The sequence below is a fragment of the Manis javanica genome, chromosome 12, assembly GCF_040802235.1.
Source record: "Manis javanica isolate MJ-LG chromosome 12, MJ_LKY, whole genome shotgun sequence".
Lineage (NCBI taxonomy): Eukaryota > Metazoa > Chordata > Mammalia > Pholidota > Manidae > Manis > Manis javanica.
This window is the reverse complement of record NC_133167.1, coordinates 43,712,191-43,726,919: the sequence shown is the minus strand read 5'-3', so window position 1 is coordinate 43,726,919 and position 14,729 is coordinate 43,712,191. Positions and strand designations below refer to the sequence as shown.

Sequence of the window (14,729 nt, the reverse complement as noted above, 5' to 3'; positions counted from 1 at the left end):
ATTTCCCAACTTTATTCTGATCTCAATATATCATATTAAGATACCTTTGGAATGAATTTACTTTTCCATTTATGTTCATAAGGGAAGAACCATCAATTTTACTCAATTTACATAGGCAATACTAGGCAAATAGAAAGGATGTTTTTTGGAGGGTTATAGTAATGAAATAAAAGGAGCAATTCCTTGAATTCTAAAGTTAGAACTAAATTTGTGTATATCCCCAAACAGCAGGTTTCTTATATTATGGTAGATTTCTTTGTTTAAAACTCAGAAAGCCTTAGGACAAAAATTATATAGAACATTTAGTCTAGAAATTTTAAATGTTCTATGACATAATAAATGACTATGGATATGAAATTGTGTTGCAAATAAGAACTGTAAGGATATCTGATTTAAAACATATCAAAATAACCTCTGCTTATGTGCCCTCAGAAAACAGCAATCTCATCTTTGAAATTAGCCTTACTTCCTTTGGGATCCAAACTAACTCTCATTCCTTGGATTCTTTGATCAAAAGCAAGGACAATCTGAAATAAAAAATTCAATATCCTGTGAGAGAATTCTTCACAAGCTAGTATAAAGAGTATAGACTTCAGAGTTTGACAGATCTGGGTTTTAATTTTGCCTCCACCACTCAATAATTCTGGGACCTCTGGCAAGTTACGTAAATTCATTGGGACTGAGATTTCTCATCTGTAAAATGAAAACAGTGTCAGGTGTGATGGCTAGCTCTAACATTCTCCAGCTGTGTGACTTTGGTCATGCTACCTCAACAGTCCATGGCTCACGCTTATCAGTAAAATTACGATAATGATAGTACCTCCTCCAGAGGCAGACTATCCAAGTGTCTAGTAAAGAATCTCTCCAAGATCCTGTACATAATTACATAATTATAATTCAACAGTATTTTTTAGCCTCCCATATTAAAAATATTTAGGCCCCCCAAAATTTGAATCCTCTTTGGTCCACTTCCTTGGGAATTTCTGATATTATTATTGTGCTTCACAATTACTATTATTTTTCAGGATTAGATGGCATTACTCATTGCATCTAGATCAGAATAAGTGCTCAGGTAAAGGCAGCTTTAATAATATTAGGAGTTATTGTTGTTATTCTATAAAGACAAAGCCATTTCATCCACTCTGATTTTATAATTTTTATGTTTGCAATTTATGATACTTGAGTGGTTGTTTAATGAAAAGTAGTTCCTAGTCCAGTTAATTCTCATTTGCAAAAATATCCTTTAGATATGCCAGGATATATTTTGATAGTTAATAAAAATAATAATGGTTACTTTTAGCATCATTATAGCTAACACATATAAGGCTTACTTCATGCCAAGCTCTCCCTAAGTGTTACCTATAATAATTGTAGATCATACTAGTAACAGTAATTAGTCCAGGCTGACTACATTTAGAATTATATAATTTTTTAATCTTCATGATGACTTCTATGCAATTAATAATGGAGTGCAATGAGGCACAACTAAATTGTGAAATATGCTCAAAGTTCTACAATTTGAAGAGGTAGAGCTAGGATGTGAGGCAGGTCTGTCTGACTGTAGGCCTATATTATTAAAACACTAATGAATAATGGCTCTTCATATTTATGGAGAACCTCAAAGTGTATCTATGTCAGACAGAAGCATTAATTGAGTTTAGTTAGGAAATGTCCATTGTTTTTTCTTTGCCTGTTCAGTGTTTATTTACCCCTTCTTTGGCAACCCTGGTTACTTTTTCAGGTGTTACTTCATTCTCAACTTGGGTGGTCTTGGTGGGCCTGTGGATAACGATGTTCTGTCCTTTAGGGTCAGTTTAAGAAACTGGTAATGCTGTGGGAACTTTCTCATGGGAAGGGTTCTCTATTCAGTTGAGCAGATTTGTCAACCAAGGACTGGTTGGATATGTGACGGGCACAAAACCAGTCTTTAAACAGCTTTCAATGTGGGTGAACAATACTACATAAACAAAATTTGTGGTGTTAAAGGCAGTACAAAGTAAGATTCATGAGACACCTATTTCTGTTAAAGTATTATTGCTTAAAAAAGTAAAAAGTTCCTCTTGGATGAATGAAAAATCCTATGGTTTTCCTTTACAGTAAAAAAAAAATTATAAAACTAAGACTCTAGAATAAATTCCAGTCAGAAAGTAAAACCTGTCTTACACAGAAGTGAACGCTATCCTCTACAATATCGTATAGTTCATTGAGTCAGCCATGCTTAGGGATACACCCCCTTCCTTTAAGTCCCGCATTGTTAGTCTAGTATACAGCACAAAAACTATACAATAATCTCTGAGAGAGAGCATTATCAACTGGAAACATGTAGAATAAAAAAAGAATTCCTCTAAGCAATCTTAGAGAATTCCTATGTCGTGTCTGGCTGACGCTAATGAGCAGGGAAAGGATTTTAATGAAATTGGGCCATGTGTGAGCTTGGTAATTGCTGTGGTCAAATTCTTAAATCACTTCAAGGCTTCTAAAGGAAAATCCAAATGCCCTTGATTAAAGGAGGCATGCTTCAGCAAATCTGCAAGGAGCACCCCACTGTATGGCATTTCATCACCACTCATGAATTATCTTACAGCACATTGTGTAAAAGATTTAGATAGAATTTCTGCTAAAAATAAATTTTATTTGGTAGTGCACAGTGTTGACTTCTGGAAAGATATTAGCACTTTTCACTCTTTTTTTAAAAAACTGTCTGTAATTTCAATTGATGCAATAAATATCTGAACAATATGTAAAATAGAGCAAATCCTTTTTTTTCACCCCTGAAATATCATGTTCAACACCCAGATTGCTTCTCTATACAATGTTCTACTGGCTTTTAATGACCTGGAGAATGCTCAGAAGTGACTGAAAAGCAAACTGCTTCTGGTAGCCACACCTATAACCAATATCTCTGATAGAATAGACCTAATAAGCAAGTGGTAATCTCCTAATGGTGGCTTTTAAGTGAAAGATGAAAATCTATTTCATGTGTGGCCTCAAATATTTCCTGGGACTCTCGAGATTACTTTCTGATTGTGGTAAATGGCAAGTTAGAGATGGTATTGGAGATATGACACAATAGAATGGAAATCACAGGACACTTGAAGTATTTTATTTTTAAATTTGTCTAAAAATAAACTAACATTTGTTTACCTTATTTGTGCCTTTTCTCTATAATATGTGAGTATATGAGTCAAAACCTAATGGGTTCATCATGAATTTTGGTTTGTGTAATTAATTAATGGACCAAATTTGTAGTAGCCATGCATGATAACAAATGGTGTGAAATATGATATCCTCAAGGAAATATTTTATATTTCTGTATCAAAATATGTACTATCGATATCTATATTTATATATCAACATTGTACTAACTTTTCTCTGATATATTACAAAAAAGTTTACAATTTGAAAGTAATATTTTGTTTTTAGTAATTTCTTGAATGAGGGTTTATTTTGTGACCTTTAATAAATACTACACAGAAAGTTATTTATTTATTTTTCTCAAAAGTTTATTTTTTTAAAAGCTTAAAGTAATACATCTACATGGGAAAAAAACCAACATTTTTAGTAGGATGTTCAGCATACAGGCCCCAGTTTCCTCCGCAGAGCCAACCACAACTATCAGTCTTTGGTAAATTTCCAGAGTTATCACAGGAGGTTATTTGACATATCTTTTTATATGTTAATTATGTTTCTAATTCTCCAGTTGCTCTGGTGTCTTATATATAAGATAGCACTTAGATTTGTGGATGAACTTTACATCTTTGTTGCAGATCCTTTAAGAACTTTCCCTTTAATGGATACTGACTGTATCAGCGTTAAGCCTTCTCAGTACATAAGTGGTTCTAAAAAGAAAAATAAAGAAAACCATATTTCTCTTCTGAGAGGACAAACAGAGCCTCAGTGGAACATTATGAAAGAGAGGAGACTATGTTGTTTTCTGGATATCATGGGTATGAGCTGAGAAAACTAAGTTATAAGATTGTTAGAGATTTGTTTTTTATTTAGTCAGTAAATTCTGACCAAATTGTCCCTACAAGTTATATGATTCAGAGCTTAATTTTTTAATAGTATAGATACCTCAAGGGTTATAAAAGAGATTAAATAAAGCAAAGGTTATTTAAACAATTAGATCGACAACCAATTTATTTCTCTAATGTCAGGTTGTCTAAAAGAAATTTAGTATATTTATGTCTTGCTATCCAGCAAGGTATTGATATCTCAAAAATGGAATTAAAAAAAGACTATTTTTATTTTATGAGTTACTGTCACCCCAAAGTGAGAACTGAAATTTCTGAATATAACAAGGGATAGCAGTCAAAAGCCGAAAGGTCTCAACAGTATTTACTTACAGAGAACATCCATAATAATCCAACTCTTTTATTGGTAAGATCATGTGGCTTCCTGTTGCAACTTCTCAGCGTAGGTGAATTATTCCTGGTTTTGAATTGTGGTAAACACAAATGCAGTGTTGCATCAGTAAGAAAAATGACTGTCAGGGAAGTAATAAGATAAGCCAATAGAATATTCGTAGGAATGGGGGTCAGGAGCAGCCCTCACAGTGATACCAAATGATCATTACTTCCATTTTTCTTCTCCCTTGTTGTTGGATATTAATTTAGGACATTTATTCTTCTTTTCTAAACACGTAAAAGTAGAATTTAAAAGACTGTTGTATGTGTATTTAGCTATTATCCTTAAATTAAAGTGGTAAAAATCTTGGTTTTCGAAGTTTTAGTAGACATTTGGGAGCAGCCAACAGCGAATTTTACTCTGAGGAATAAGTCAATTATTAAAGCTATGTAGGTAGGTTGAGAAACAACTTAATCTTTCTTTCATAATATTCAACCATTGAGGCCAAATTTGCCCTCTCAGGAGAGAAATATGGTTTTCTTTCTTTTTCTTTTTAGAACCACTTATGCACTGAGAAGGCTTAATGTTGATACAATATCCATTAAAGGGAAAATTCTTAAAGGATCTGCGACAGAGATGTAAAGTTCATCCACAAATCTAAGCGCTCTCTTATATGTAGGACACTAGAGCAACTGGAGATACTAGGAACATAGTCGACACACACAAAGACTTGGTCGCTCTGTGAGTCTCCCCTGTCATCCGATGAGAGCGCTCCCGGGATCTGTGAGGCTGTGGGGCCACGGAGCCAGCGGCCAACTGCTTCCTCTCACAGCTGATTCCTCAGCATCTCACGTGGCACCGACCACACACTGCAGCGAACGGTGAGCCCTTAATGCTTCTTGTCTTCATTGCCATCATTACTATCCAAAAATATAAGAGAAAAAGTCCAGAACTTCAGAGATACTTTTCTGTAATAATTGTTTTCTTTCTCTAACCTCTAGAACTTTCTAATACTCTTAGAAACAATAAATTATTTTATTTCCATTTAATTTATTTTTTGCTAAAATTGTTGGGAAAACTCGAGAGAGAATTTGAGTTGTTATGCTCTGCAGAGAATCTCCAAAACGACCAAAGCAAGCCTTAATTTGTAATGTAGCAGCAGGTTCTCAGGGTACTGGGAAATAGGGCCTCACAACTCTGAGTGTATGCACCAGAATAAGAAGAAAAAATGTACTGTTTGAGAGAGCAAGACTTTTTCTTTGTCTGAATAGTGAAATTGTTTTTGAGGTTCAGTTGAAAACACAGTATTGAGTTACATATTTTTATGGTGACAACCTCTGGGAATGCCACATTTTACTAAAACTGTTGGAACAAAATTAAAATTTCTATACTGTAATATTTGTGATTTGGGAACCACCATAGAGATTTATGATGTGGTCATGGGAATACAACGCAAAGAAATTTAATAGAAGCAAAACTTGAACAAGCTTAAGATGTAATCAGCTACACTCAGTTTTTCTTTTTTTGTTGAGATGTTTATTGATTACTGCTTAATCAATGACTAATATTCTGTCATGTATTGATATATTCTATTATTTAATGAAGACTGTGCTTGCCATTAATAGTGTTTGAGGAGGCCTAAATTGTTCTTGTGTTTAAGATCATAGTCATTAAATGATACCTTAATAAAAAAGAAAAAGAGATTGTGTGTCATGATTTAATTGTATGGCTCTCTAGTTTTACTTATTAAAATATGAAAAGCTTTATATTTCATTAGTAATATTGATGGCTATGAACATTATACATTTTCTCAAAATGTTACTTTTAAATAACAGTGAATAATATGAGATGCATGGAGGCACTGGGAGACACAGTGTGTAACAGTAGTAATGAAGACTGAGTACCTTAGGGAGGGATATCTTCTAAAAACAAAGGTTACCAAGAATAAATCAAACAAAAGATGTGCAGGACTCCTAAATTGAAAACATCAAACAATGCTGAGAGAAATTAAAAAGACTTAAGCAAATTAAGCTCATGGATTAAAAGTCTCAATATTATTAAGATGTTAATTCTCCCCCACATTGATATATAGTTTCAGTGCATTTCCAATGAAAATTCTATTATGCTTGTGTGTTTATGTCTTAATTGTAAAATTTTATGGAAAAGCTAAAAACCTCAAATAGCCAAATAGCAAAATGGCTTTGAAAAAGGACAAAACTGGAAAACTTGCTCTACTGCATTAAAAACATACTAAAAGCTATAGTAACTGAGATTTCCAGGTACTGGCAAAGATGAATGAGACAGGATATAGACTCTAGAGATACACACAAACACAAATTACCAGTGGATATTGCAATGAAGGTGCTAAGAAATTTGATGGGAAAAGAAAATACTTTCCAGCAGTGATCTTGAGGATATAATAGTACCTACCTTTCAGAGTTGTTGTGGATGTGTTAGTAGTTACCTATTATTGTGTAACAAATTACTCCAAATACAAAACCATGTTATTTCACACAACTGCTGAGGGTTAGGTGTCCAGGAGTGGCTTAGCTGGGTCCTCTGGCTCTGAGTCACTCAACAATTACAGTCAAGTTGTCAGTTAGGACTACAGTCATCTCATGGCTCAGCCAGGGCTAGAGAACCCACTTAAAATATAACTTACGTGATTATTGTCAGACTCCTGACTCTCTTGTTGTTGACTGGAGGCTTTATTTCTTTTCCTTATAGCCTCTCCATGGGGATGCTGACAACCCTGAACCTTGCATATCTCAGACTGAATGATGAGAGAGGGAGAGAGCCCAAAATGGAAGTCTTAGCTTTTTATGATCTAAGTGGGTGCATGACATACCATCATTTCTTCTGCATGCTACTGGTCACACAGAGCAAAGCTAGTACTGTGTGGGAGGGCATTGCACATGGGTGTGAATACCAGGGGTATGAGGCCACTGGCAGCCGTTCTGGAGACTGGCTTTCTTATGTTCATAAAGGAAATTCAATTCATAAAGTAATCAGAACAGTTCCTGACAAAACAGAAACATTAAACAAATGTTACCTATTCCTATCATGACTATCCCAATTATTTTGATTATTTGGTGACTATAATAACACCTATATTCACAGTATTATTATTGTGTCTGTGACATTCATAATTATGATTTTTTTCTTCTTATATCAGTTAAGGTATAATTAGTACTTAGATGTTGCTCTGAATTTTTAAGTTTACTAAATTGATGTTATTAATGAGGAGAAATCATTTTATTATTTGCTATAAAATTCTTGCTATTTAGATGTTGAATGAATACAGGGATTGTCATTTCTGTGTCTATGAGAATTCAAAGAACTGTCCTCAAAATTACATGCTAACCCTGATTGCAATACTTTCTACATTAAACCTTATTCTTCTAGACTTTGATAGATAATGCTAAGTGGCAGTTTCCAGTTTCAGTGTCAGCAACTAAAGCAAGTGTGCCAGGTGCAAGCTGAGATGATGTTTCAATACATACCGATTTGGATGCAGTGTTAGGGCTTTACTTCATCTGTGTCAGCTCATCTTTCTGACATTGAGCTGTTACTGGCTCAGTGCTCTGGTGATATGAGGTCAAAGTAAATGGAAGTCATGGTGGATGATTCTTGCTGCACACATATCATTGTGCAAAAAGTTGTTTATTTGATTGCTGCTTCATATCTTCCTCTTCAAAGTCAGAATCATGACCTTTTGGAATTTTCATAGGTTGAATGAGTGGATTTGCAGCATCTCTGAATATAATAGATCTATTTATAAAGTGAGGAAGCATAAAACTTTATATTTGAAATAGACAACTAGTCCAAAGTTAAGTGAAATGTCTGTCTCCCTTTGAGCTGTAGCTCTATAGGATTTTAATAACTGTTATATGATGTCATTGGCATTTGTAATTTCCTGATCATCTGCAATCCATGTTTCTTTTACAATGATGTCCTGAAGTCTTTCCAGTAAATTACCTCTCAGGGTGTATTACCCTAAACTCCTTAGAAAACAGAGCCTGAGACAAACTTTTATGCTAATGTTTTATTGGTGAATGTCATTCAAATGAAGAAAACATGGGAGGAAAGGAAATGAGGCAGAGAAGGAGGAAACACACATACAAGTATTTTCAGCTACTAAGAAAACCCAGATGTTGGTTCAGTCATGAAGAATAACCCCAGAGGGTCTGTTTTAAACCACTGTTCATTGAGTAGTCCTATTTCCTGCCTCCCATTAGATCAAGTTCAACCTATACAGTGTTAGGTCCCTCACACTTGAGTTATGTTGACTATGTCCTCTTGACTGTATCTTGGGGAAGACAGTTCCTTCACTGGTTTGGTTTCCCTGTGTGGGTAAACTTGCAGTATTTCCAGAATCTCTCAGCTGGCCTTAGTGCATCTCCATATCAATAGATGTCTCCAAGAGGTGGAGAGAGAAATATCCATCTTCATATCAATAGGTAGTTACGGGGGTGGGGGGAGGGGTTTAAGCGAGTGTGCACCTGCACCAGAGAGATTTGGTGGGGCATTGGCACAAGGGTCACAAGAAACATGGGTGACCAGGAGTAGACGACTGCTTGTAAGCAAGCAATAAACTGGTCTCTCCCACTTTATTTCTTGCTTTGAATGTTTTCAGCTTCAAAGGTTTAAATATCCCAGACTGGGAACATATTTTCCTCTCTGAGTCACACACTGGCACTGGATTTTCTATGACTCTTTCAGTGAGACTTTTAATGTTGGCCATTGGTAAACTGTTCTTCAGCCCCAGCACAGGCTGACATAATGGTATGTATTATCAGACTGTGACTTTATGATTCTGGAGACTGTGAGAGGCTATGTGAGGTTACTGGCTGGGAAGCAGGTCACTGAGAAGACCTAAAGGCATGTGGTGCTGAGTTAATCTGTAGAAGACATAAACTAGGTCCATACACAGGATTTCTACTAAGTCAAATAAACTGTCATCCCATCCCCTTGTTCAACCAGAAACAGCAAAAAAAAAAAAAAAAAAAAATGCCCACCTATCAGGATGGCTTGCTTGTCCACCTATCAGGATTTGCAAAAGACTTCAGAAACTGTATTTGCAGGCCTTGGCTTCTCAGCCACTTGAAGATATAAAAGCTCAGTTGAAATGATTCTCAAGACGGAATTGTAAATTTGCTGTGAGGGGATCATGCTGATCTCTTGCCTCAGATATAATGATAAAGGCTTACATAAGATGACTTGGAGAGTTTGATAGATATCTCTGAAGTTTAGGACGGTTGGAACAAATTCATTTATATTTCCTTGTTTAAGAAAAGTAAAAGACAATTTGTGGCAGTGAAGTAATTGTCTGGGGTGGTTTGGAAAAGGACTCCCACTAATTACCTGTCAAAGGGCTGGGTTCATCCTGAGCTATTAGAGAGGGAGAGAGAGTAAGAGAGATAAGAGCCCAATTAAGAGAGTCAATTTGGACCAGAGGCTGAGGAGGGAATCATAAATGTCCAGGCAGATCTATCTCTATTATACTGTACTGCAGATGAGAGAATTCCACTTAAGAAAGATCCTATTATCATTTATGTCTTCCCCAACTATGGAGTTGTTAGATGGGGTGGGAGGAGAAGCAGGTCTGGCTGGAATATGGAGATCTTAACTTTGACTCTGTCTGAGAGTTTTATTGCATCTGTTTGGGTAGATGAATTACAGAGTGGACTCTTTCAGCACTATAGTGAGCAGGGAAGTTTTATTAACTGAGTGAAAAGCTATGGGGCCTGCCCAGCTTTTATCCTGGGCAGAGATGGAATGATTTCATGTAGTGAGTTTTTAAGCACAGTCTTAAGGAAAAACCTTTAGGTTGTTTTATATTGTGTTATGATTGTTCTGCTTGACTCCTATTCTCTCGGTGTTAATGCAATATTCATTTTCTTCTTTCCTATTTGCAGAAATGAGTTAGGGAGCATTCCTCATTCTTATTCTTTAACAGTAAAACCTCATTCCCACAAAGGGCTATCTGTTACACTTTTTTGCTCCATTATTTCCATTAAAGTCTCTCTGAAAATATTTATTTTTTGTAATTTATTGTAAAGGAAGTCTAAAATTAGAGAAAGGCTATGAGATGTACATAAAAAATAACCTACTCTCTATTATCATCTTGTTTTATCTTTCAATAGATATATTTGTATATGCCATATGAATATCTTATACACGCTACATTTTTAAAGTGATTTTAAACATCACTTCTAGTCATTTTCCCCATCATCAATTTAAGAAAAATTCTATTTATTTCACTGTATGGACATTTCAGTTTCTTTATATTTCCATATTTTGTGGCATTTTAGTTGCTTCCATTTAAAAAAAATAACACAGACATGAATATTCTTGAGGAGAAAATTTACTTTGATTTCCACAGCAATAACTTTTATGGAGTTCATATATTTTTAAATTTCTTGTATTTGATACTCATAATTTTTTTAATTCTTTGTTCATATCCTTGTGGAATATTCTCTGGCTAAATTATTAGTTCAATATATTTTTCCTTACTCATTCTTGGATAAGGAGAAATCTACCTGATGTGGGTGGAGTTGTGCTGGGCCTCATGGCCCCAATAAAACTTGAACGCTTTGGAATTCTCTTAGCTCTTAAATTTAAGGTTCTGCTCTTTTTCCAGTGATTCAGCAAGAGTAGCTACAAGGAAGAAGCTGGAGCTGGAGTATTCCTGAAAGGAAAACTTGACCTATTTTTTTATCTCTGAACTTTAGTATTATGGGTCAAAGGTCTATAACTTGGCCTTGCTTCTCATTAAGAGATGTATATGTTTATGGCCTCTTTCTTCCTCTGCTATTAATATCAAAAACTAAATCAATTCAATTACTAGATTCAATTCAATCAATTCTAGCAATCTATCCAAAAGAATGAGAATCCGGAATGATTCATTTGTTTGCTTGTCTGGTACCAACTTTTAAATAGTTAGAGATAACATTTCAAGATTTTTTATTTTTTCCTTTTTTCCAGTGATACTGTTTTCAAATACGGTATCTTAAACTAGGCGATCTATTCTGAAACTACTAAAGTACCTTAAATAATTTTGATAAGTGTTTCATATATTATAAAATACAATGATGTAATTATTTGCATTAACTACATCATAATCTGGCTTTGTTTTTCATTTCTACCTTTCCTAAAGATAGCTGTTTACTAATACATTGTGAATTACACAGTTATCCTTCCGAATTTTAATAGCCATGTCAACCTGGATTAAGATGCTTGTCAATCACTGATCTTAATTTTACATCTAATGTCTGAGTTCAGTTCACACAAATCACAACTGCAAATTGCATCTTGATAGGGGAGATTTTGATCTCCTTACTTCATACACAGATACTATGGATTATATGGCATGATTCCTAGACAGAAATCTTGGCTTAATTATTTATGTTTATAATATAAATTTATATTATCTTTATAATATGCTTACATTTAATCAACATTTTCCAAAAAGAGGCTTTTTTGAAAACAGAAAATAACAAATTTCAGCTACTTTTTTAGATGAGAATAAATGAGAATTTATCAGATAAATGTGCTAGGGTGAAACATTATTAGCTTAAGTATCACACATAAGGACATATTTATTACTGTAGTTTTACAGACCTACAAGTTAGGAATTTGTTTTTTTCTTATAAGGTATCATTGGCATTATCATCTGAACAATTCATATGATAAAAAAACTGATTAATCTACTTAAAGTGTAAATCATGTTCTTGTAATTTTTATCTCTTCCTGAATGAAGAGAGAAGGAACTCTAACCCTTAAAAGAATAAAAAAGATTTACAGTTATATTTTAATGCAGGAAGTCATAGGAATCTTCCAAAGTTTCAGAGACAGGAAAATTATTTTTAATAAATATGATATAAACAAAACAGTTTCATTGAAGTAAATTCTAGATAACTTAAAGGGATATAGTGAGCTAAATTTTTTAAACATAAAAAATAAAAAATTAAAAAAAAATGGGATATCTAGATTTTTAAAAAATGGTTCTGTTTTTGCAATAAAGATTTTATAGAGTAGCAATATGTAATATCAAAAATGAAGGAAATACCGAAAAATACATAGAGCTAAAATAAAACAGTACACTTATGGACATACATGTTAATTTTGCATGTTTAACTTTGATTAGTAGATAAAAAGAGTTGGTACTAGAGCTAAATAATATTGTATTGTTTTATCTTTGGTTCTTCTTTTCTGTTGCCCTTATTTGAGCAATTTGTCCTTATTCCCTCTTCAAAGCCCAGACCTAATACCTTGGTGTTTCTGTGTGATTTTTTCCCTCTACTCAGTTCTTGCAATATTTTTTTTTCTCTGTTTAGCATCTTTGTCTCTGTAAGCCAGGTTTTAGGCACCTGACATAAGAGTTCTCTGTTTCTGATGTCCTATCTTCTACTATTAGGGTGAACTACTAAAATACTGGTATTATATATATATAATAGGTTTTGGAAGTATGATATGATAATGCTAGTATTGATTATCATAAAGATATTGGATAGATTGCAGTTATACCTGGGTTGGAAACTTTATATTCTGGGAACTCCTGAATGTCTGGTCTCAGATTCTTGGCTAAGATAAGGGCAGTGGGATTTATGATGATTTATTTAAATTTCTAAACTTCTCCTAAAAATCCCCCAAACTTAGTTTCTTTACTGATGGTTTGCAACTAGACTAATTAGTTAAGTCAGCCTGGCTGATTATGTAGCTAGCAAGGCATATAAGCCCTGCTTGAGATCTCTGCTATGAGGTCTCTCAAAGCTATGATTCTTTGCATAGATCTTGGTGGCTTAAGCTGGAGATTTCTGGGGAGCTTGTTCATGTGATGTTTCTTGGAACCCCAATGCTTGCCTGTTACTCTTTCACTTGTTTTTAAACAAAGCGACATGAGTATACTGTGTGGAATATGGCAAGTCTTTCCATATACCTGAGTTTGGGAAATCTGTGCAATACATACTTAGAAATTAAACAAAGCCCTCTCAGAATATTATCCTTATTAAGGAGAATTGGGCTGAAGAAGACTTGACCTAATGGCAGATTGATTGTTTCCTTTATCATTCAGTAGATGTATACCATGTATACCATAAACTACAGAAAGCTATGTATCAGGGAGGTGAAAAAATTATAGTTAGTACGAAGATAAGAAAATATTTATGCTGGTATTATTGTTTGGTTTAGCTCTCTTTTTACTCCCATAACAGACCCAAATATTTGGGTATTACAAATGTTTGGAATCTGTATGTAGGTTTTGATTAGCTCTCTGATTATTATTAGGCAAGTATTGTTGACAGACCAAGAATGAACATATTTTCATAAGAAGGCCTTGACGGTCAATGGGCAGGTTGATAGGGTTGTGAAGATTAGTTTCAGGAGGTCTGGATTTAGCCTTAGCTTTCCTACTGAAATTAGAAACACACATGTATGACATTGCCCTCTGGTCAAGGTATGAAATATATTGATTAATAGTGTTGCTTTGTATCCATGGGTCTGAGTTTTGTGGGGGTTTGTATTAGTTTGTCGGCATTCTTTTTTGATGACAGTGAGATTGATGATTTGAATCTGGGTTCAGTTAGTTCCCAGAGGATCTGCTGTTGAGGCTGGCTGCTTAGCAGGAGTATGTCTACAGGACCAGCACTTGCTAGTACATATCAGGCTTCCGAGTTTTGAGGCATTTTATGTGTATCTTCTATTGTCCGATAATGTTTTCCTTTTGCTCTATCTACGTGAAGTACAGCTCTAGCATCTATTACAGTTCTTTCTTCATGCCAAATTCCTACCCACTTGGACCCCTTTAATAACTTTTCTAAAACCTGTGGATCTATCTGATCTTGAGATCATAACTTTTACTAGGTGAACTTTAAAAGATTTCATCTTATGGAGAACAAAATTGTATTTCTTATAAAACTAACTAGAAAGACAAAAAACTAAATGAAAATATTTGCTCTTTTAAGTTCACTTCTGTGCAATACATAACTTCTTAAAGGTGCCTAGAAGTCATCACCTTTGCTATGTTAAAGCATCTGTATTAATATCAGAAACCAGAACCTTTAGATTTGTAATTAGAGAACTATGTTAACTTGGAATCATATAATTTTAAAGCTGGAAGAACCAGTTGTATTAATTATTGCTAAAGTAGCTACTGTAGTGAATTCATTCAGGATATATTTAAAAAGTTGATCTATAAGTTTGTACCTTTGAATTCCATGAGGAGAAAAGAAGGCCTTCATAAAATTTTATTAAAAAGCTAATAATTGTTTGGCTTAATGAATTCAACAGGGAACATATTCAATGCTTTAAAATTGGTTCACAATACTAAATTTAACTTTATTCTAATATCTGATTTATATTTAATTTAAGTAGATCTGAAA

At 34.2% G+C, this 14,729-nt stretch overlaps 1 long non-coding RNA gene across 1 annotated transcript in view; it reads left to right on the top strand.

Moving 5' to 3' along the window:
* The first annotated feature begins 5,024 nt into the window (after positions 1-5,024).
* LOC140844804 (uncharacterized) overlaps positions 5,025-14,729 on the top strand; it is a 48,632-nt gene continuing 38,927 nt past the window's right edge. Inside the window, exon 1 of the long non-coding RNA XR_012123298.1 lies at positions 5,025-5,228. This is a non-coding gene — a long non-coding RNA (uncharacterized lncRNA). The remainder of the gene's footprint in view (positions 5,229-14,729) is intronic.